A 23196-nucleotide genomic window follows, 5' to 3' on the forward strand; every position below is an offset into this window, starting at 1 on the left:
CCTCTGTGACATCCCCAACCTACCTCTGTGGCTGGGAGGACCTGCTGCCTCTCGCCCTGTATCCCCGGCTTCCCCACCTCTGCCGCCAAATGATCCTGAACAGTGGAGAAGGTGGGTGTGTGTCCTTTTTTTTCTTCTGGAATGGCTTGGAAGTTGAGGAACGCTTGTTCTGGGGGTTAGGGAGAAGAGGGTACAGTCTGGTTGGAGAGGTATGGTGCGACGGAGTGAAGCAGTCGTGACATACTGGTTGTGATGTTGCCAGGCAGCGGTGGAATGATGTCATCATGCCAGGCTGCATACGGTGTCACCTGTGTCTTATGGATATTTTTGGGTGTAATAGGAAAGCCCTGGACAGAGCACAAGGGAAATCGGGAGTGAGAGGCCCCTCAGAGAATCCTGGGCCAAGGAAATCTGACCTGGCCTGTTTGGGAGCTGTGTGGCTGAGCTTGTGATTGACTACTGTGCGGTTGGTGTGTCACAGGGCTGTGAATGTGTGGGAGTGTGTGCCTTGAAGAGACATTGACAGCTAACAGTGTTAGGCCCTTGTCATTCCCCTGCTTCTCTGTCCCACACGAGAGTGAAAACCTCAAGATAAATGGGAGTTCCCACAAGCACTCAGAGCCTCTAATCCCCTGAAAATTCTTTCCCTTCCTCCTCATGCTTTCCATCCCTGCAAACCTGGACAGGAGACTTTGGGGAACAAAGGTTTTTAGGGAAGGATTCCAGGGAGGCCTTCACTGACCTCATAGGATGAGAACCAAGGCAGATCTGGTGGGCTTCAATAGGCTCTTTAGGAGCCTCTCTAGTTCCCCTGTGTAGATAAAGTGGAAGAGCATTTGGGCCTTGACTTGAATCAGAGTCAAGCGCTGTTATTATTTTTTTTTATGATATTGTTAAACACTTGCTATGTACCAGGCACTGTACTAAATGCTGGGGTAGATACAAGATAATTAGGTTGGACGCAGTCCTGTTCCAAATAGTAATAATAACTATGTTCCAGTGTAAATACTGTATTAACCAGTGGGCTAGATACACTGTAAACAGAGGCCCTGAGGCGTAGAGAAGTTAAGCGTCTTGCTCTAGGTCAAATGGCAGAGCAGGGATTAGAACCCAAGTCTCCGGACTTCCAGTTCCATGCTCTTTTCTCTAGGCTGTGGTTTTATACTAACTTTCTATGATATTCCTTTAGGCGTAGATGAACAGACACAGCAAGTGAGAGGCGGCAGGGGAAGGGAAGAGGGTACTGGCTGAGAATTAGCACGTGCTTGGGCCACCTTTTTCAGTTGGGCTAGTTCTTTCAGGCTTGTCATAGTACCGAGCCTCACCTGATGAACGGAGCTAGTACTGCCAACCCTAATTTGCAGAGCAGATGAAGGGAGGGGATCCCAACAAAATGGCGCACAGCTCATATCGGATCCAGAGGATGTGAACGGAATAGCTTACCTACCCCCGACCCCCTTCAATCCTGCCACCAGCCTGGGGAGTCACCAGGAGTCAGGGCAGGCTGGGGAGGGGCCCCCCACAAGCCACACTTATGGTGGCAAGCAGGAACGGGTCTGTGATGGACCAGGTCAGCGTTGTGGGGTGGGGTGACTAGAGATACAGGCCTTTTCTTGGGGTATTAAGGCAACCCCTTACTAAAAGAGTGTACTAGGTTGTGAAAATGCAACTCGCCGAGCAGAAGAGCGGAGATAGAATTCAGTAGAACATACTGAATGGAAAACATCCTTGAAGATCATGTTTGTCTGCAGTGTTGCAACGCAATGACGCCCTGAATTTACACAAGCATAACAAAAATGGAATATTGGAGCAATTAATCAAGGGAATTAGAAAACAAATTCCAGATGGGTTGGCCAGAGTTATCCAAACTGTCCACAGGAACTGAACTCTAAGGGCGATCGCTCAGGCCTCCACTTTACCTGTGTAGGCGTAAGATGAGACACGCAGTTCCTGCTTATAGAGTGGCTTTTAGTTCCTGCCATTTTCTCTCGTCTCCAAACAAGCCGGCGGAATTTAAAATCTAGAAGACATTTCCCATCAAATCCATGAAATCTTTGGGTGTCCAATCTAGTAGATGGTTTCTTAAGAGAACATTTTGTTCTACTACATAAAAAAATACTTTTATATAAAGCACTTGAAATAACTTCATCCTCATTTCATAACAATAAACTCCCAAAAAGCAGGAAACTAATGAAAAAAACATTTTAAGCAGCTGTGCTTTTTTTTTCAATTCACCAGCTATCTAGTCTACCTTCTCGAATGAATGTGAATATGTTTCTCCTTAGAAATATCCTCCTCAAGCGATCGCTTTCATTTATTTACCTCTGTGGTTATTTAAATAGATTCATGTATTGAAACAAGTGTAAGCAATATATAGTGATTTGAGGGGTGATCTGAAAGATAAGCTTGACTTTTTTCTTTGCTTCAGTTTGGGCAGTACTTTTCCTCTTGCATATGCTTGGGAACTGGCTGCTACCCAAAAACATTTTTTGCCACTGCTTTCAAATATAGCCCAATTCCAAATATAAAGTATACTATGACTCAAATCAAAAAGGAAGAGAATTCAGCAGGCTGGAATATTTCCTGGGAAAATGAACAGATCTGCCCCATACCTGGGTCTCCATCCAAGATCACTAAAATCCATATGGATAAAATATTCTTTTTTTATGGTCTCTGTTAAGTGCTTATTATGGGTCAAGCACCGTTTTAAGCGCTGGGGTAGATACAGGTTCATCAGCCTGCATGGTCCCTATCCCACAAGGGGCTCACAGCCTAAATAGGAGGGAGTAGGATTTAACCCCCATTTTGCAGTTGTGAAAACTGAGGCACAGAGAAGTTGTGACTTGCCCAGCGTCACTCAGCAAGCAGTTGACAGAGCTAGGATTAGAACCCAGTTCCTCTAACTCCCAGGCCTTTGCTTGTTCATCTGAGAGGTAGGGAGAGCAGGTATCTTCTCTGCAGAGGAGGCCATTGAGGCACAGAGAAGCTAAGTGACTGGACCAAAGTCACACAGCAGACCAGATGCTCAGTTCTTTCCACAAGACTGTGGCTGTCTCTCGTTTCTGGGGAAAAGAAGGAGGAGGAGGAATTGTTTACAAACCCGGAAGCTCCTATTGCGGGCCGAGAATGTGCCTATCAGCTCAGTCGTATTGTACTATCCCAAACACTCAGTCCAGTGCTCTCCACACAAATAAATATGATCGAATGACTGATTGATTGGAAGGTGCTCTATTGCCTGCATTAACCAGTCTCTGGCCCAGGCCCAACTCCACGGCAAATGTTATGGTCTGGGGAAGAACGGGGAGGAGTCGACAGCTGATCTCGCCGGCTATGAGGGGAATGTCATGATCTTCCTGACTGTGAGAGGGCATGACGGAGGGGTGTCATCTTCAGCCAGAGGCCAGAGGAATTGTGCTTCCATGGACTCTCACCCCAGACCCTGGGCTCCAAGACAGGCTCCATACCTGGCCTGGGGTTCAAGACAGATCTGGAGAGACGCGGGGGGAACAGGCTCTCGTCCATTTCCTTTTCCGAGGATGTTTGGGAGGGTCTCTTGGGGTTTGCTTAGTACTGGACTCGGTCCCACGGAATCTCAGTCCAGAGCAGTGCAGGTGCGGCTGCCTCAACCCTGACCTCCAATCTCCAGCCCACGGGACTCCCACACTCCCCAGCCTGGGAGTCTTTGTTCTTGGAGCTGCAGGGGCCGCCTAGTCGATCTGCCTCAGCTCATTAGCCCACTGTGCCCAAGGAAATCCACTACAGCTGGGGAGACAGTGACTCTCCCCTCCTTCAAAGCCTTACTGATGGCACAACTCCAAGAGACCTTCCCTGACTAAGCCCTCCTTTCCTCTTCTCCTACTCCTTTCCATATCTCCTTGATTTGCTCCTTCTAGTCATCCCTCTCCCAGTCCCACAGCACTTATGTATATGTCTCTAATTTTATTTATTCATATTAAAGTCTGTCTCTCCCTCTAGACAGTAAGCTCATTGTGGAATGTGTCTGTTACACTGTACTCTCCCAAGTGCTTGGTACGGTGATCTGTGCAAAGTAAGTGCTCTTTAAATACTATTGAGTGACTGTTGTGACTCCCATCATTTAACCCTGACTTATTCTGGCTCCCAAAGACCCAGTCGCTCAGTTCAGGTCTCACTAGGCTTCACTGCCTCCTTTCTTCCAGGCCCTGGGAGACTGGGCCCGTGCTTATTTCATGGCTGTAAGACAAAGCTTAACTGACACCCAGAAAGGGGCATGGATGGTGCTCGGGCATCAGACGGCCATTTCCTTTCTTCCATCTAAACTGGCCTAGTAGATCTCAGCAGATATGGGACAGTGGAAGGGGAGGAAGTGAGGACTGTCAATCAATTCCCTTCCCTGGGGGCATAGCACTCTAGGTAAGGTGGGTTTCACACATTTAGGCTGAAAGGTTGGCATAGCTATTCCTAGCTCAAGGCCTCATATCTCACTGCAGTTGCAGAGTAGCGTGGCCTAGCGGATAGATCCCGGGCCAGAGAGTCAGAAGGACCTGGGTTCTAATCCCTACTCCACGACTTTTCCGCTGCGTGACCTTGGTCCAGTCACTCAGCTTCTCTGTGCCTCAGCTTCCTCATCTGTCAGTGAGGATTAAGACAGTGAGCCCCACATGGGAGAGGGACTGCGTCCAACCTGATTAGCTTGTATCTACCCCAGAGCTTCGTACAGTGCCTGGCACATAGTAAACATCTGACAAATGCTAATAATAATGAAAAAAAGAGACTCCTAGAAGTCAGAACATTCATTCTGCAAGGTGGGATTTTTGTCCTCTCCGAGGACCTGTAATGTTATACGTGGTACAGTGGTTCTACAGGCTCTAGACCCGTCCCCACTGTGAGACTACCATTTGTAAAGTGCTTTGAGAGCACTGGGGAAAAAAAACACTTTGTTAGCAAAGAACGGGGTTCTCTCTCTTTCCGAAATTCAGGACTATGCTCCTGGGAATACAGAAGAATTTTAATCACAATAGCCTGGATCATGCTTTCAGCCTGTGCTATTTCCCTGGTATAAGCAGTATTTACTAGACGGACTACACACGGCATTTAGACCCAATCTGGTCTAAGTGTTTAAAATGTCTGAAATTGTATAAATCAGCACATTTCCTACAAGACCGAATCTATATACAGTCCCATCAGTTCTAGTGTTAACGTAATAACCAAGACTATGCCCGAAGCTCTTTTTAAGAAATTGTTTTAGTACTATAATCAGTTTGGGAATGTGCTTAGCTCTGATAGACACATATGGTCCTGCATGATTTATACATGTGTAGTCAGAAATATCTCTAAATGGGTGTTTGCATAGCTATGCACCAGTTGCATTACATGTAATCAGTAACGATAATTGTGGAATTTGTTAAGCGTTTACTGTGTGCCAGACACTGTACTAAGCTTCAGAGTGGATAAAAGCAATTCGGGTTGGAGACAGTCCCTGTCTGGTACTCAGAGTCTTAATCCTTATTTTACAGATGAGGGAATTGAGGCACAGAGAAGTGAAGTGACTTGCCCAAGGTCACACGGCAGACAGGTGACGGGACCAGGATTAGAACCCATGACCTTCTGACTCCCAGGATCTGTGCCCTATCCACCACACCATGCTGCTTCTCGTCAAGTGCCTTGATTCATATTCATTCAATCAATATTTATTGAGCGCTTACTGTGTGCAGAGCACTGTACTAAGCACTTGATCAGTGCAGAGATCTGAAATGACTATAGATTTCTCATTAGTCACCCTCAGCATTTCCTGATCAGTATCATGGATGTATCAGCAGCAGCCAGAATTGCATTCTCCTTCGGTCTTTCGACGAGCAAAATCCGATCAATGGATCCTAAACTGCTTATCGATCTTTTCTCGTTAAATGGGATAGTAGTAGTGATGGTATTTGTTAAGCACTTACTGTATGTGAAGCACTGCACTAAGCACTGGGAAAGAATGCACAGATGGGAATTAGCACAGGCCCTGTCCCTCGGGGGCTCACAGTGTAACATAAAGGACACAGCGGTTACACTGAAAAACAGAATTAGCCCCACTTGTCTATGAGGAAGGGAAACAGCATGTCCTAGAGCATAGAGCATGGACCTGGGAGTCAGAAGCACCTGGGACCCCGTCCCGGCTCTACCACTTGTCTGCTGTATGACCTTGGGCAAGTCACTTCACTTCTCTATGCCTCAGTTACCTCCTCTGTAAAATGGGGATTAAGACTGTGAGCCCCATGCGGAACAGGGGCTCGTTCCAACCTGATTCCACTGTGGCTCAGTGGAAAGAGCACGGGCCTGGGAGTCAAAGGTCGTGGGTTCGACTCCCGGCTCTGCCACTTGTCAGCTGTGTGACCGTGGGCAAGTCACTTAACTTCTCTGTGCCTCAGTTACCTCCTCTGTAAAATGGGGATGAAGACTGTGAGCCTCACGTGGGACAATCTGATTATCCTGTATCTCCCCCAGCGCTTAGAACAGTGCTCTGCACATTGTAAGTGCTTAACAGATACCAAGATTATTATTATTATTAGCCGGTTATGGGCAGGGACGGTCTCCATTTGTTGCTGAATTGTACTTTCCAAGCACACAGTACAGTGCTCTGCACACAGTAAGCGCTCAATAAATACGGTTGAATGAATGTATTAGCTTGTACCTTCCCCAGCGGTTAGAACAATGCTTGACACATAGTAAGCTCTTATCAGATACCATCATTATAATTAAGACAGAGGATAGACTACTGAGGAGACAAGCCCTGTTGCATCGGGCAGACTAGAACTGCTGCTTTCTTGGATTCAAAAAGAAAGGGGTGAGGAGGAAAACTGAGGTCCTTGGCAGCTTGAGGAGCCGTGCAGGTTTGCAAATCTCTGCGACCCCTCTTTGGTTTCTCCCTTATTTGACCCTCCTTCTACCCGCACCCCAGTGACGCTCAGAAGGGAGAATGCTAAACTTCCGATGATGATGATGGAATTTAAGTGCTCACTATGTGCCAAGCCCTGTTCTAAGCACTGGGGTCGATACATGGCAAGCAGGTTGGCCCACTTGGGGCTCACAGTCTTAAACCCCATTTTACAGATGCGAAGTGACTTGCCCAAAGTCACACAGCTGGCAAGTGGCGGAGCCAGGATTAGAACCCATAACCCGTGACTCCCAAGCCCGTGCTCTATCCACTGAGCCACGCTGCTTCTAGCTTCTTTTAACTTCTAATCAGTTGCCATCTTAAAGTCGGCCTCTTTCAGTAGCCAGTGCTGCTCCCAGCCAGTTGGGACACCTTTCCACTCTACCATCCTGCCGCAAAGTTAGCATCAGGCAACGAAGTTCATCGTATCTCTTGGGTCTCCCGTATGGAAGAGAGTCAGATGCCCGAGAGACATCACTCGGAGAGCGGCTAAATTGCACACCTGCATCTTCCTAATCTTTCCTTGCCATTTTAATCTCTGCACCCATGAAACTCACTTTGGTCTGTAATCGAATATTTGATTTAAAAGACGAAAAAGAGAATTAGGATTACATGGACTTTGTAAATGGCTACGAGCAAAATAAAAAAAAAAAAAGATCAAAATTGGGATCTATCAACCTTGACAACCTCCCTTAAACTTGGCAGATCATTTTTTTAGTCAAGTAATTATTTTCTTAATGCCCTGAATTTTTATTAATGAAAATTACTCAAAGTACTGTATTTCATTATCAGTGCCACTTAAGAAAGTAATGGTGTAATTAGTAATATATTCATCATTCCTGTTGGTAATTGTTTTCTAGAGCAAATAAAAAGAAACCTGATTGCTTTTTTCGAGTGTGTCCAACTGAGGCCCAAGCATTTAATAGGATTGGCAGTCTAACTCGGTCTCTAACACGTGTCTGCACTGGAGACCCACCAATCTGTCTTTGGGATCCTCAGTTCCTCACCCCAGCCCCCAAGCACTCAGAAAAATTTCTTTATACTCTATTTTTTCCCCTGCCTGCCATTTATTTTTAAGTCTTTCTCTGCCTGTACACTGTGAGAGTCTTGTGGGTGTGGTGAGCCCACAACAAGCTGTTTTATTAGTGACCGCTTGTGATCCCGTCGACAACGACAAGGAAGAGATTGGCGAAGGCACCGATGGGCTACACTTGAGGACAGGTGATTGCTGGCCTGTGGAGGGTGGAGCATGGAGGAGGCGTAGCCTTCTCTCCCTATCCTAGGACTACCACATAGTGACACAGCTCTGATGCCTAAGTCGGATAAAAGGCGGTCGTTTTGAAGTACGGGGAAGCACTTGGGGCAGAGCACACTTAGAAGCAAGGAGGGGGGCAGCAGAAAAGCAGTCCTCTGGCTTGCAGAGCAAGAAGCATCTGGAGTAGGAGCGTGTAGAGGCAAGTAGAGAAAAGGAAGCAGGAGAGCAACATTCACGCAGAAGCAGGCCTAGATGGAAGCAGAAGCCAGCAGCACTTCGAAGGAGAAAGAAGCGCTGGCAGACCGGGCTCCCTTGACCAGCGGACTGGTATTGGATTTGGGGGGGCAATAAGTGAGAGTGTGTATTTGTTGCACTTACTTTACTACGTGTCACTGAGGCTCCCCCCGTCCAGGGAAGTTCTGGTTGGTGTGAGCCAGAGGGTTTATGACAATGGGTCAGGGATCTTGTCTCCCAACTCTGTTAGGCTTTTTCCCCAAACCCTTAGTACAGTGCTCTATACCCAGGAAACACTTAATAAGTAGCACTGACTGATGAATTACAGCAGTGAAAAGTGGGTCCAAGGACTGAATCACCCTGGAAGAGACATGGATGAAGCACATGCTTCGTTCAATAGATGGATGTTAGTCAACTGCATTTAGAGAGTGCATACTGTGTCCAGAGCACAGTACTAAGCACTTGGGAAAGTATGGTATAATAATGTAACCGACACACTCCCTGTACACAACGAGCTCCATAATTACAGGATTTACCTTCTGTACTTTTTAAACAAGGAACTGCCAATACAGTATTTTCTGATAAAATTATTCATTCAATCATATTTGAGTGCTTACTGTGGGCAAAGCCCTGTACTAAGTGCTTGGGAGAGTACAGTGTTACAATATGACAGACACATGCCCTGCCCACAGTGAGCTTACAGTCTAACTCTAAATCAGTCTAACGGTCCCTAATAAGGCAAACACACTAAGTGAAGAGAAAGCAGCGTTTCCTAATGGAAAGAGCATGGGGCTGGGAGTTAAAGGATGTGGGTTCTAATCCCAGCTGCCACTTTTTTTCCCCGTGCCTCAGTTACCTCATCCATAAAATGGGGATCTCCCCCCTCTGACTTAGCCCGTGAGCCCCACGTGTAACAGGGACCGCCTCCGGCCTGATTATCTTCTCTCTACTCCGGGATTTAGGACAGTGTTTGGCCCATAGTTAGTGCTTGACGAGTATCACTAAAAATATTTCCCTTTGCCGAATGGGTTGGGTTTAGGGCCCCACAAAGAAATCTTTTGGAAACAGGGAGACAATCCCCTGCAGAACAAGAGTGAATATGTTTTTGCCAGAGGATTATTTCCTTACACTTGTGATGCTGGATAACAGGTGTGCTGCTTATTAAACTGTTTTAGCCCGTAGAGTGTTGGAGAGTTCCACTGTTTTGCTTCTTCACTTTTAGTTTTTGCTTGGATGGATGCAAGTTGTGATTTCTAAATTCCTTTCCAGGCCTCGGTGAGCCTTGTTCTATATTCTTCCCCTATATGGTGATCAGATTGCTTAATGGTTGGTGTCCTCTCATTTCAGAAGATGTGTTTAAAAGGGATACCTTGGACTTTGGCCGTCAGTCAGCCGGTTGTGCAGCGTGGCTCAGTGGAAAGAGCACGGGCTTTGGAGTCAGAGGTCATGGGTTCGAATCCCGGCTCGGCCACTTGTCAGCTGTGTGACTTTGGGCAAGTCACTGCACTTCTCGGTGCCTCGGTTACCTCATCTGTCAAATGGGGATTAAGACTGTGAGCCCCACGTGGGACAACCTGATTCCCCTGTGTCTACCCCAGTGCTTAGAACAGTGCTCGGCACATAGTGAGCGCTTAACAAATACCAACATTATTATTATCATTATTGTGAGCCGAGCACTGTACTAAGCACTTGGGAGGGTACAATATATTCACTCATTCATTGAATTGCATTTATTGAGCACTGTACTAAGCACTTGGGAGAGTACACTATAACAACAAACATACACATTCAGCGTGGCTCAGTCAAAAGAGCACGGGCTTGTCAGCTCTGTGACTGTGGGCGAGTCATTTAACTTCTCTGTGCCTCAGTTACCTCCTCTGGAAAATGGGGATGAAGACTGTGAGCCTCATGTGGGACAACCTGATTCCCCTGTATCTCCCCCAGCGCTTAGAACAGTGCTCTGCACCTAGTAAGCGCTTAACAAATACCAACATTATTACATTCCTCGCCCGTAGTACTCTCACAGTCTAGAGGGAGAGACAGATACTAATACAAATAAATGAATTACAGATATAAGCAGTGTGGCTCAGTGGAAAGAGCACGGGCTTGGGAGTCAGAGGTCATGAGTTCGAATCCCCACTCTGCCACTTGTCAGCTGTGTGACTGTGGGCGAGTCACTTCACTGTGCCTCAGTTACCTCATCTGGAAAATGGGGATGAAGACTGTGAGCCTCACGTGGGACAACCTGATTACCTTGTATCTCCCCCAGCGCTTAGAACAGTGCTCTGCACCTAGTAAGCACTTAACAGATACCAACATTATTACATTCCTCGCCCATAGTACTCTCACAGCCTAGACGGACAGATACTAATATAAATAAATGAATTACAGATATATGCAGGTACATATGTGCTGTGGGGATGGACGGGAGGATGAAATAATAACAATAATATAACAGCAGCGTGTTATATTATGGAGAAGCAGCGTGGCTCAGTGGAAAGAGCACGGGCTTTGGAGTCCGAGGTCACGGGTTCCAATCCCGGCTCGGCCACCTGTCAGCTGTGTGACTTCGGGCAAGTCGCTTCACTTCTCGGTGCCTCAGTGACCTCATCTGTAAAATGGGGATAAAGACGGTGAGCCCCACGTGGGACGAGCTGAATGCCCTGCGTCTACCCCAGCGCTTAGAACGGTGCTGGGCCCCTAGTAAGCGCTTTAACGGATACCCACATGATTATTATAACGCTCGCCTTCTTTGCCTGCTTGGGGGGGGGGGACCAGGACCAGTCATTCTTCGAAGAGGTCTGTTTCTGCGGCCTGCTTTATTAGCAAGCCGTTCTGGGTCAATAAATGATTACCAACTCCTTTTTGTTCAGTGGTTGCTCAGGGGAGCCACTGGCAAACAAAGTGACAAGAACTCTTCTGAAATCTCCCAAATGCGGCCCGAGGAGATGGGGAAAGCAGTAGATGGCGCTGACAGCTCGCCTCTATGTCCTTTCCCTCAGCGTACCCTCTGCCATGGGCCCAACTCCTTAGCTGGAATACCTCACTGCTGCCTCAGACCTCCTTTCCAGAAGCCAAAGGAGAACTCCCTGCATCTTTTCTGGCCGGTAGCCTGCTCCCGTTAGTCTCCGGTAACACTCACGGCACTGTCAGGTTGGTGCGCTGAAGGGGCATTTCAAAAGTGCAGAACCGAAGAGAAGGTATTAATAGCACCGTGACGGCAGCATCTTCCCAAGTTGTCATGTTTTGGATGGAGCTATCGCCTTCCCTGGGTGCTCCTTGGAGATCTCACCAAGGAGAAGGCTGCACATCAGACTTACACTGGTAAAAAATACCCAAAGTACACCTCTGGTTGAACGCTCCCTCCCCCCAGACCGAAGCTGATATTTCTTTCAGATCGAGATAGAAGTCTTTGTAGTTTCTGATTATGAAAGAGCACTATCACTTGATCAGAAAAACTTCTTTTATTTTGCCCCTTCAGCTGTCTTCTCTGTCCCCTCTCCCCACTGCTTGCATGTCTTAACCCTTCTCGCGTTTACCCCTCTCTGACGCTTTTAGATCTTTACCCTTCTCCGGCCTACCCCTCCCTCTGCCATCTTTTTGTCTTTACTCTTATCATGTCTCCCTCTCCTACTGCCCCCTGCGTATCTTTAGTCTTCTCATGTCTACCCCTCTTTCCTCTCCCCACCACCTGTTTGACTCTCCTCTTCCCCCATCTAAGAATCTGCAACACTTAGAAGCGTAAAGCCAGGGACTTGGATGCATGCGCACCTGTAACTTTCATGTAAGGTTCTTGGCCCCGGGTCAGGGAAAAATGGTACTGGCCAGCTTTATCCAGTTAGCACTCAGTCTCTAGACTGGGTGATAGGCAGCACCCAAAATTTCCAGACAGGCTCTTCCACCCAGCCCCACGCCTGCTAATTCAGCGATAAGATCATAGAAATCTTGCAAGCCTTTACATTTAGATATGGTGGAAGAGAGACTTCCTACCATTAACTCTCCACCTGTGACATCTTTGGGTTAAAGGTTTAGGTCCATTTAGATTCCTAACTGCTTAACAGCATTTTGTAGTTCAGAACAGTGACAGTTCGTAGTTTTGACATCTTAGATTCCTCGGGGACTGATGTTCAAAGAGGCTGCCTAACACAGCAGACTAAAAACGGTACGAATGACCTGCTCGCGAATAGCTCTGGTTAAATCAAGACACTGACATTTAAAGTAAAATTAGAGAATTCTGTGGCCGGGGTAAAACCGGTCTTTTCGTAGTGTGCCTGCTTGCTTGGGCATTAAAGGATTAAAGGAAGAAAAATGAAAGCCTCTGCAATTTGCTCAGCACTAATTGAATTTCTGTCCATAACATTTTTAGACTTTAAGAAAAGACTTTGTAATTACCTTTTTTTTCTAGGATTTCCCCCCCCTTTCTATTTAGCACATATTGTGTGGTGTCATTTTGTGGGAACTGGAAATAAATCTTTTGTCAACTTAGTTGCATTATCATGCAAAGTCCCCATAGAGCCCTATTTTTTTTTTTTTTAAAAAAACCAAAACTCATAGAAACAGCATCTTTTTCCCTTTAGAGTTTCCATATTTCTCTCGGAAGGTTTCAAAGTTTCCTAACAGTCCCTCTTTATCGAGGTGTGTTTTCCTCTCCTTTCTCCTAGATCACACAGAGTCTCTTTGGGCTGGAGATGGAAGCCTATCAGACACTTACTTGGAGATGAGGCTTGATGAAGTGTTAGTTGTTCTGGAAAAAGCAATCATGGAGCAAGTGAAATAATTCTCAGAACTGATAAGGGACAAGAGTGAGGAATGGGGCGGGGTAGGGAGAGAGAGTGAGAGACAGGAAGAGAGAGCACAGCTGCAGGAGAAAGCAAGATTCTCTAGTTATAGACACATATCCCTTCTTTCATTTCTCAAGATTTTCTCATGTCACTTTAAAGCACTTCAAGAAAAACATCGCAATGAAAAATGCCTGAAATATAAATACAAAGAACCGTGGAACTTACGAAGAATCTCTTTATTAGTGAGCTCATATTTAGCTAGAATTAGTTTGTATGTAAATGAAAAGTTTAGGCCTAAAACATTATCGATTAGTCATGAACCACCGTATTATGCAGGGAAGAAACAAAAAAATGTAAACCCATTCAAAGATCCCAAGAAATATGCACACAGGTTTATCAGGGCTCATGTTTGCTTCTGCAATGGTGCTCCATAAATATGAAGTGTGACACCATGCTGCAAGTTCCATAAGAAATACCATTACTTGGTTCATCCAGTTTAGCCTTGTCTCCAGAAGTGGTAACGGAATGCTCAGCAAACTCCTGTGCTGAGGGCAACCTTTTCCTCCATCCAAATGTTTAAAAATGTATCATCCATCACTCCTAGCAAACAACTCGGTTTGGCCAAGACAAGGGAGAAAGGAAAGGTAAAGAAAGCGGGAGGCTGTTTGGCAGACCTTCTATAAGGAAAGAGAATGTTGGTGTCTTGAGGGGAAATTGGCTTCTCCACAGATATTCACTGAAAGGAGTTTTTGGCCGCTATAATCGGGGCTGGCCTCGTCCAGCTGCAGAAATGTTTAGGAAATGATTTGTACCAAGGAGAAGTGCCAAAACATTTTCGGGTTGTTTTTCTTGTGTGGTAACACTTCTCTTCTCCCTCCCCGTTCCTGCACCTGCATTTTTATAAGCTTTTATCAGAATTCTATGTAAGCTTGTCACGGGGAATGGAGTTTGACTATCAGGAAATTGTGTCCCCGCCTCTCCTCTTCTCAGAAAACTCCAGTGGTTGACCATATCTATCCTCATGAAGCAGAAACTCCTGATCATCAGCTTTAAGACATTCAATCAATCAGCTCTCTCTCCCGGCAATTTATCTACTCTATCCTCCCGCTGCACCACAGCTCCACAGGTGGCTCCTTTCAAGCCCGTCTACTCACTGTGCCTCGTTCTCCTCTCTCTCACCTCTGATCTTCGGCTCCCACCTTCCCCTGTGCCCGGAACTCCCCGTGCACATCCCACAGACCATTCCTCTCCTCATTTTCAAAGCCCTTCTGAAATTACATCTCCTTCCCCTATGGCCACTTAAACACTTGGATGCGCACAATCTGCCATAGCACATATGTATGCATCTTTATATTCTACCGTTTACACTTACCCGTGGTTTGTTTTCATGCCTGTCCCTCGCTGGATCCTTGAGGGCAGGGAACATGTCCGCTCTCCTGTACCCTGCCGAGTTCTTAGTACAGTCTTCTGAATACGAGGCACTCTATAAATATTTGTGATTGATGGATTAATTAAAATCTTGGGAAACAGCGATTTCATCTGAGGCAAAGCTACCAAAATTGCCTTTTTGAAGATGGGGAGAAGGGTGTAGGGAAGAATCGGATTCCAATTCCTTCCTTAAAAGTCAGTACGAAGTCAGTGAGAAGCAGCGTGGCTCAGTGGAAAGAGCCCGGGCTTTGGAGTCAGAGGTCATGGGTTTGAATCCCGGCTCTGCCACCTGTGTGACTGTGGGCAAGTCACGTCACTTCTCTGTGCCTCAGTTCCCTCATCTGTAAAATGGGGATGAAGACTGTGTGCCCCACGTGGGACAACCTGATTCCCCTGGGTCTCCCCCAGCGCTTAGAACAGTGCTCTGCACATAGTAAGCGCTTAACAAATACCAACATTATTATTATTATTATTACGAAGGCGATTCTCCCAGCTGGACGTAGCTTTTTCACCAACAGAACCAGGCTTGCCCTAGGCTGCTTTATACTAATGGTTGGTACAGGGTTGGTTACTATAATATATCCCGTTCCATGCCTCCCAGGACTGTGTGTGCCTAGGACCGTGCACAGGTGCCGTGGTCTTGCAGTTCACATGTGTTTCAAGGAATGAAAGACAATTCTCTCTCTCATCTCTCCTCTCTCATCTCCCCTGTTCCGCCACATAAACAGGTCCTACCTGCTCTGGTGTGCTTGCGAGAAGCAGCGTGGCTCAGTGGAAAGAGCCCCGGCTCGGGAGTCAGAGGTCATGCGTTCGAATCCCCGCTCTTCCCCTTGTCACCTGTGTGACTGTAGGCAAGTCACTTCACCTCTCTGTGCCTCAGTTCCCTCATCTGGAAAATGGGGATGAAGACTGTGAGCCTCATGTGGGACAACCTCATTCCCCTATATCTACCCCAGCGCTTAGAGCAGTGCTCTGCACGTAGTAAGCGCTTAACAGATACCAACATTATTATTATTATTATATGAGAAGCAGCGTGGCTCAGTGGAAAGAGCCCGGGCTTGGGAGTCAGAGGGTCGTGGGTTCTTATCCCGGCCCTGCCACTTGTCTGCTGTGTGACCTTGGGCAAGTCACTTCACTTCTCTGGGCCTCAGTTCCCTCATCTGGAAAATGGGGATTAAATCTGTGAGCCCCACGTGGGACAACCTGACTACCTTGTATCTACCCCAGTGCTTAGAACAGTTCTTGGCACATAGTAAACGCTTAATAAATTCCAACATTATGCTTCCCCATCAGGAAGGCATGCTCAGGGTTCATCCTCCAGGAGCCAGATTGTTTAAGGCAGAACCTGGGCCTTGAAGTGACACTCATTTCTCAAGACTCTTTCTCATTTCTGAGAAGCAGCGTGGCTCAGTGGAAAGAGCCCGGGCTTGGGAGTCAGAGTTCATGGGTTTGAATCCCGGCTCTGCCACTTGTCAGCTCTGTGACTGTGGGCAAGTCACTTCACTTCTCTGTGCCTCAGTTACTTCAGCTGTAAAATGGGGATTAACGGTGAGCCTCACGTGGGACAACCTGATTCCCCTGTATCTCCCCCAGCGCTTAGAACGGTGCTCGGCACATAGTAAGCGCTTAACAAATACCAACGTTATTATTAAGACTCAAACATTAGGGCTGGAAAGGGAACCTATTTCACTGGACGGGAAGCTCCTCGAGGGCAGGAGTCTATCAGTTGTCTTGTACTTTCCTAAGTGCCTCTTGGCACATAGTAACCACACGGTTAATACAGTTGACTGAGAACACAGGACTCCTCCTTCCAAGTCAGTTACTATAGAACTTTCCCTTTTCTTCCTCTCCACCTCTTTCCTAGTTAAAAAAGTAGCCTGAAGGAATAGTACGTAAGTGTTTATTGGGAGTGGGGTGCATGCCTAAGTGCTCAGAGGGTATAAATGCGTGAGTGAGGCAGTAGGGAGGGAAAATTGGGTGGGGAGAGGAAAGCTTAATATGGGAAGACTTCCTGGAAGAGATATGATTTCTCTAGGGATTTGAAGATAGGGAGAGCCCTGGCGATATATATGTATATGTATACACATGTCTATGTATATATATGCACGCTCGCGCACACACACGGTATTTCATTTTAAATTAAAAAAAAAATTTTCATGATATTTGCAAAGTGGGGATTAAATCCTACTCCCTCCTTCTTAGACCGTGAGTCCCATGTGGACTTTTTCCTAGCTGACTAACGTGTATCTACCCCAGCACTTAGAAGAGTGCTTGGCACATAATAAGCACTTAAGGACTATTATTATGATTGATTATTAAGTGATTACAATGTGCCAGGCACTGTACTAAGTGCTGGGGCAAATATAAGCTTATCGGGTCGGTCGCAGTCCAAGTCCCACATGGGAAGCAGTCCGTGTTCCGTGTCCCACATGGGAAGCGGCGTGGCTCAGTGGAAAGAGCCTGGGCTTGGGAGTCAGAGATCATGCGTTTGAATCCTGGCTCTGCCTCTTGTCAGCTGTGTGACCGTGGGTGAGTCGCTTAATTTCTCTGTGCCTCAGTTACCTCATCTGTAAAATGGGGATTAAGACTGTGAGCCTCACGTGGGACTCAGGGACAATCTGATTACCCTGTATCTACCCCAGCGCTTAAAACAGTGCTCTACACATAGTAAGCGCTTAACAAATACCAACATTATTATTATTATAGGCTCACAGTCTTAATCCCCATTTTACAGATGAGGGAACTGAGGCACAGAGAAGTGAAGTGACTTGCCCAAGGTCACCCAGCAGACAAGAGGTGGAGTTGGGATTAGAACCCAGGTCCTCTGCCTCCCAGGCCTGTTTTCTATCCACTAAGCCATTCTGCTTCTCCATTGTAGGGGGAGAGAGTTCTGGGCAGCAGGGAGGACATGAGGAAGGGGCTGACGGTGGGTGAGACGAGGGTGAGGGACAGTGAGTAGGCTGGTATTAGATGGGTGAAATGCATTGGCTGGGTTTCTGTGGGAAAGGAGAGAGGGTAAGTGAGGGGGAGAGAGCTGATTAGACTGTGAATCTGTTTTTGGGTAGGGATTGTCTCTATCTGTTGCTGAATTGTACTTTCCAAGGGCTTAGTACAGTGCTCTGCACACAGTAAGTGCTCAATAAATACAATTGAATCAATGAATTGAGTTCCTTGAATCCATTGGTGAGGAGTTCCTGCTTGATGCAGGGATAGATGGATTGGAGACACTTGAGGAATAATTTTTTGCAGAACAATTTATTAGAACAATTCAGGCAACAGAGTTAAGTATGGAGAGGGGAGAGGCTGGAGGCAGGGAGGTCAGGGAGGAGGTGGAGCCACTAGTCAAAATGGGATATGGCAAATGCTTGAACCAGTGTGGTGGAAGTTTGCATGGAGGGGAAGGAGCAAATACTAAATTCTTGCCTAAATCGAAAAGCGATTGAGAGAATATGTGGGTTGTAGGAGAGAGATGAGTCAAGGATAATACCATGGTTGTGGGCTTGTGAGACGGGAAGGATGATGGATTTATTAATAATCATCTGCTCTTCTATGTGCTAGCATTAGTACTCGAGCAGCAGAAACTTCGAATGGTCTCTTGGTTTCTTCTGGATTGGCTCACATCAAAAAAAACCCCGCCCCAAACAAAAAACAACCTTTAGTTTTCTCTCTTCAAATTATGAGAGAATGGCAGTCGGATCCCCAGTGACTGGTTGGCCGACATATTTTTTATGGGTCATTTAGCACAACCTTGCACATAAATTCAAATCTTTTATGGTCCACAAATTTTCACCAGCCCTTTCCATCCACACCCTGTCAAAAAGGTGATGCATTTGTTGTAAACTATCTAAAGAAACACAGTGCTAATGCTATGCCATATTTTCAATTTATCTTACAATTTGAAAATGTCAGCCCGATTTCTTTTAGACCTTGGCCTGTGATTCCAGGCCAATTTGGAAGCCAGGGTAAGTGCCAGCGATGACCGGGAACGGCTAATTGCGCAGAACAGCAGCCCCGAAATCTGACACTGCTCCTCCTGCTGATCGCAGGCTGCCGTGCTTCTCCCAGTAATCTTGTTTTCCTTTCTGGTCTGAAAATTAATTCTCCGTACTTTTGTGGTTCTCCCCCCCAGAAAGTGCAGTTACCATAATAATAATAATGATGATGATATTTTTGAAGCATTTACTATGTATTAAGCACTGTTCTAAGCGCTGGGGGAGGTACAGGTTAATCCGGTTGGACACAGTCCTTGTCCCACACAGGGTTCACAGTTTTAATCCCCATTTTACAGATTAACAGGTAACTGAGGCACAGAGAAGTGATTTGTCCAAATAGTTGACAAGTGGCAGAGTCAGGATTAGAACCCAGGTCCTTCCGACTCCCAGGCCGGAGCTCTATCGACTAGGCCACGTTGCTTCCCCTGGAAAACATGCACCCACTGGACCGGCAGTCCTGGTGTATTGGCAAGGAAGGTGTCTACCAATCCTACTGTATTGTACTTTCCCAAGCGCTAGCCCACAGGAAGTGCTCAATAAATACGATTTATTGATATCTTTGCAGTGAGTGGCAACCCCATTTATAACAAGTAGAGCTGGGCTCTGACCTTTTCAGTTCAAACTCATCTCACCCCGCATTAGATTCTCATGGTTACACCTTCCGAACCTGCCAGCCCACACTTACTTGTCATTTTCATTCATGTGCCTGGTTTTCTGCTTACAATTGCAAATGTGCGTCTATAAAGATGCAGACAAGAGCACTTACCCTGGACATTACCCATTCTTTATAGCAGGTAGTTCTATCTCTTCCATATCACTACTTTTTCCTCATTGATACTGAAGCGGAAATAAAGGAGAAACCCGGCCGGAAAAGGCTTATATTGGAGACGCCATCTGAAAAATTGCTCTCATTGGTCTGGGTCCGGGAGGTCGGAAGAAGGATTCAGGTGTGTCGATGAGGTACCCGTCCCGTTGTGCCAGGGCATTTGGGCAGGTCCAGGATCAGACAGCAGGAGATCAGCAGAGAAGGTCCCCCCGTACTTCACCTACCTGAAGTATGGGTTTTTTTCCTTTTTCCAGTCTTTCATTGCCTGTAGTCAGTCCATTATTCGTCCAATCGTATTTATGTAGCACTTGCTGTGTGCAGAGAAATGTACTAAGCGCTCGGGAAAGTACAACAATAAAGAGTGCTCACAATGAGCTCACAGTCTAGAGGGAATAATTATAGTATTTGTTAAGCACTTACTATGTGTGAGGCACTGTAGTAAGCGCTGGGGTGGATACAAGCAAATTGGGTTGGACACAGTTCCTGTCCCACGTGGGCTCACAGTCTCGATCTCCTTTTTACAGATGAGGTAACTGAGGCACAGAGAAGTGCAAGTGACTTGCCCAAGGTCACATAGCAGACAAGTGGGAGAGCTAGGATTAGAGCATGACCTTCCCACTTTGCCATCTTCTTTCCCCAAGTGCTTACTACGTGCTAATCATTGTTCCAAGCACTGGGGTTCTTGTCTTATGTCATCGAGTCGTCTCCGACCCATAGCGACACCACGGACACATCTCTCCCAGAGCGCCCCACCTCCATCTGCAATCATTCTGGTAGTGGATCCATGGAATTTTCTTGGTAAAAATACAGAAGCGGTTTACCTTTGCCTCCTTCCGTGCAGTGAACTTGAGTCTCTGGGTTTGACACTCTTCCATGCCACTGCTGCCCAGCTCAGGTGAGTTTCAACTTGTAGCAGATTGCCTTCTATTCGCTAGCCACCGGCAAAGCTAGGAATGGAATGGGTAGGCCTCTGCTTGACTCTCCCTCCCATAGTCGAGACTGGTAGAGTCTTGGGAACTCTTCAGGTGTGACCCTGAGAGGGAAAAGCATTGGGAAAGATACAAGGTAATTAGGTTGGACACAGAGTCCCACATGGGACTCACACTATCAACCCTCATTTAACAGATGAGATAACTGAGGCACAGAGAAATTGTGACTTGCCCAAGCTCACACAGCAGGCACGTGGCCAATCCAGGGCTAGAACCCCGGACCTTCTGACTCCCAGGCCCGTGCTCTGCCCGCTAAGCCATGCTGCTTTGATCGTGCGACGGCTGTTACCTGGAGTGGGAGGGCCCAGGTGAGAGAGACTGTAGATGACGCGGTACACAACGAAGGCACGGAGAAGTTACGAGTTGCTCAAGACACCCAGCAGAGCCGGGAGTAGAACCCAGGTCATCTGATACCCAGGCCCATGCTGTTATACCAGACCACGCTACTTCTCCATGCTCTTATATATCAGGGTGGGTGGTGTCCTTCCTGTCACAGTGTCCAGGTGTTTCAAATTGGGAAGACAGTCCTGGATTGTGGTAAAGCTCCCGGGAAATGACCTGCTTTTGTACAATGTAGTCTTAAAAATTGCCTTTGAACCCTCTCCCCAACACCTGAGACTGGATAATCTAAATATGGAAAAATGAATAAGCTTTGCCCACAGAGGGGAGAGGTCCTTGATCAACCAATCAACTGCATTTACAGAGAGGTTAATGTGTACAGCTAACTGTACTTACTGCTCGAGAGGGTACAGTGCATCAGAGTTGGTAGACATGTTCCCTGCCCATAAGGAATCTAGAAGGGGTGAAAGACATTCATTCGATCCTATTTATTGAGCACTTAATGTGTGAATAGCACTTGGGAGAGCGCAATATAACAATAAACACACACATTCCAACCAAAACGAACTTACAGTCTAGAGGAATGAAAATAAATTATGACTAAGTTTGTAAGTACTGTGGAGCTAATGGGGTGAATGAAAGGTACAAATCTGAGTGGGGGTGATGCGGAAGGGAGAGGGAGTAAGGGAAAGGAGGGGTTAGGGAAGATGATGATGCAATTTGATAAGGCTGAAGATAGGAAGAGTGATGGTCTATTTTTATGGTATTTGTTAAGCGCTTACTATGTGCCAGCCACTGTAATAAGTGCTGGGGTAGATATAAGATAAGCACATTGGTCACGATCGCTGTCCCACATAGGGCTCCCAGTCTTAATCCCCATTTTACTGTTAAGGTAACTGAAGCATGGAGAAGTTACGTGTCCAAAAGCATCCATGTCCAAAACAGAATTCATATCCCAAACGGAACTCCTTATCTTTCCACCCAAACCCTGTCCTCCGTGTGATTTTCTCATTACTGTAGTGAGCACCACCATCCTCCCAGTCTCACAAGCCTGTAACCTTGATGTTATCTCGATTCATCTCTCATTCAACCCGCATTCATTCATTCAATCATATTTACTGAGCGCTTACTATGTGCAGACCACTGTACTAAGCGCTTGGAATGTACAATTCAGCAACAGATAGAGACAATCCCTGCCCAACAACGGGCTCCCAGTCTAAACGATGGGTTCACGGTCTAAACGACGGGCTCACGGTATAGTCTGTCAGGTATGACAGGGGAGGGGGTCCCAGGCCAGAGGCTCGATGTGAGCAAGGGGTCGTCAATGAGATAGACGAGATCAAGGTACAGTGAGCAATTTGGCGCTAGAGGAATGAAGTGTGGGGGCTTGGCCGTAGTAGGAAGTCACCAAGGTAAGGTAGGAGGGGGTGAGCCGATTGCTTTAAAGCCAGTGATACAGAGTTTATGTTTGTTGAGAAGTTGGGCAGGCAACCAGTGGAGGTTCCTGAGAAGTAGGGAGACATGATCTGAACTTTTTCTTTTCAGAAAAATGATCCAGGCAGAAGATTGAAATATGGACTGGAGAAGGGAGAGACAGGAGGCAGAGAGGTCAGCGAGGATGCAGTAGTCAGGGAGGAATACGATAAGTTCTTGGATTTGGCTGAATCGGATAGGGAGGATTTTAGAGATGTGGTGAAGGTATAACCGATAGGATTTGGTGACGGATTTATATTTGGGATGGCCCAGAAGGAATATAATTTCGAAAGAATGGCTGAATTTAAAAGCACATAAAGCAGTAGTATTTATACAGTTACTCCTTAGTGGAATTTAGATAAGCAGCAAAGCGGCTTTTTTCCTATAGCATATAAAATGTTTTCAGTAATGAGTTTGCTCTGAGCACAGTCTTGTTAATTGTTTTGCTAATTATATATCCATATGTGTGAGCCATCACAGACAACTTCTCCGTACTTGGCTAAAAGGAAAGCGACCTTTTGTTTTAAAATTAATAAAATTTTTATTGCAATCAATGCCAGTCTCCAATTTATGGTTAATTAAGAGTAGCTCTCAGTGTTCAGCTGATTGAGAAAGAGTACACAGCAAAGTCTATGCTAATGGAGCAAACAACGGCCTTGATTAGATTCAAGTTTATTTCTGTTGAGTTCTGTTTCCAAATACATATTAGCAGGGATACAGCAGGGAAAATGTAAAAGCAATCACCCCAGTAAAGGGATCCAACCAGCAAAAAGGAGAAAGAGAGCAAGATAGAAACACTTCTTGGGATAAGTTGATGTTTTATTTTCATCTAATCCAAAGAGATGTGGATAGAGAAATTTTATAGTGATGATGCAGGCAGAATGGTTCCAGTCAAGTGAAAACAGGTTCAACTGAACTGAAAAGCCACCTGTTCAGAATTAATCTGAAGACTGAAAAAGTCACATAGATGAGAAGCAGTGT

At 46.3% G+C, this 23196-nt stretch overlaps 1 non-coding gene across 1 annotated transcript; it reads right to left on the reverse strand.

The window, feature by feature from the left end:
- Positions 1–20319: 20319 nt before the first annotated feature.
- Positions 20320–20457, reverse strand: LOC114813962. Its single transcript, XR_003761706.1, has one exon. It is a non-coding gene; the product is annotated as a small nucleolar RNA SNORA7 (small nucleolar RNA).
- Between the last annotated feature and the right edge of the window lie 2739 nt (positions 20458–23196).

The sequence above is a fragment of the Ornithorhynchus anatinus genome, chromosome 8, assembly GCF_004115215.2.
Source record: "Ornithorhynchus anatinus isolate Pmale09 chromosome 8, mOrnAna1.pri.v4, whole genome shotgun sequence".
Classification (NCBI taxonomy): domain Eukaryota; kingdom Metazoa; phylum Chordata; class Mammalia; order Monotremata; family Ornithorhynchidae; genus Ornithorhynchus; species Ornithorhynchus anatinus.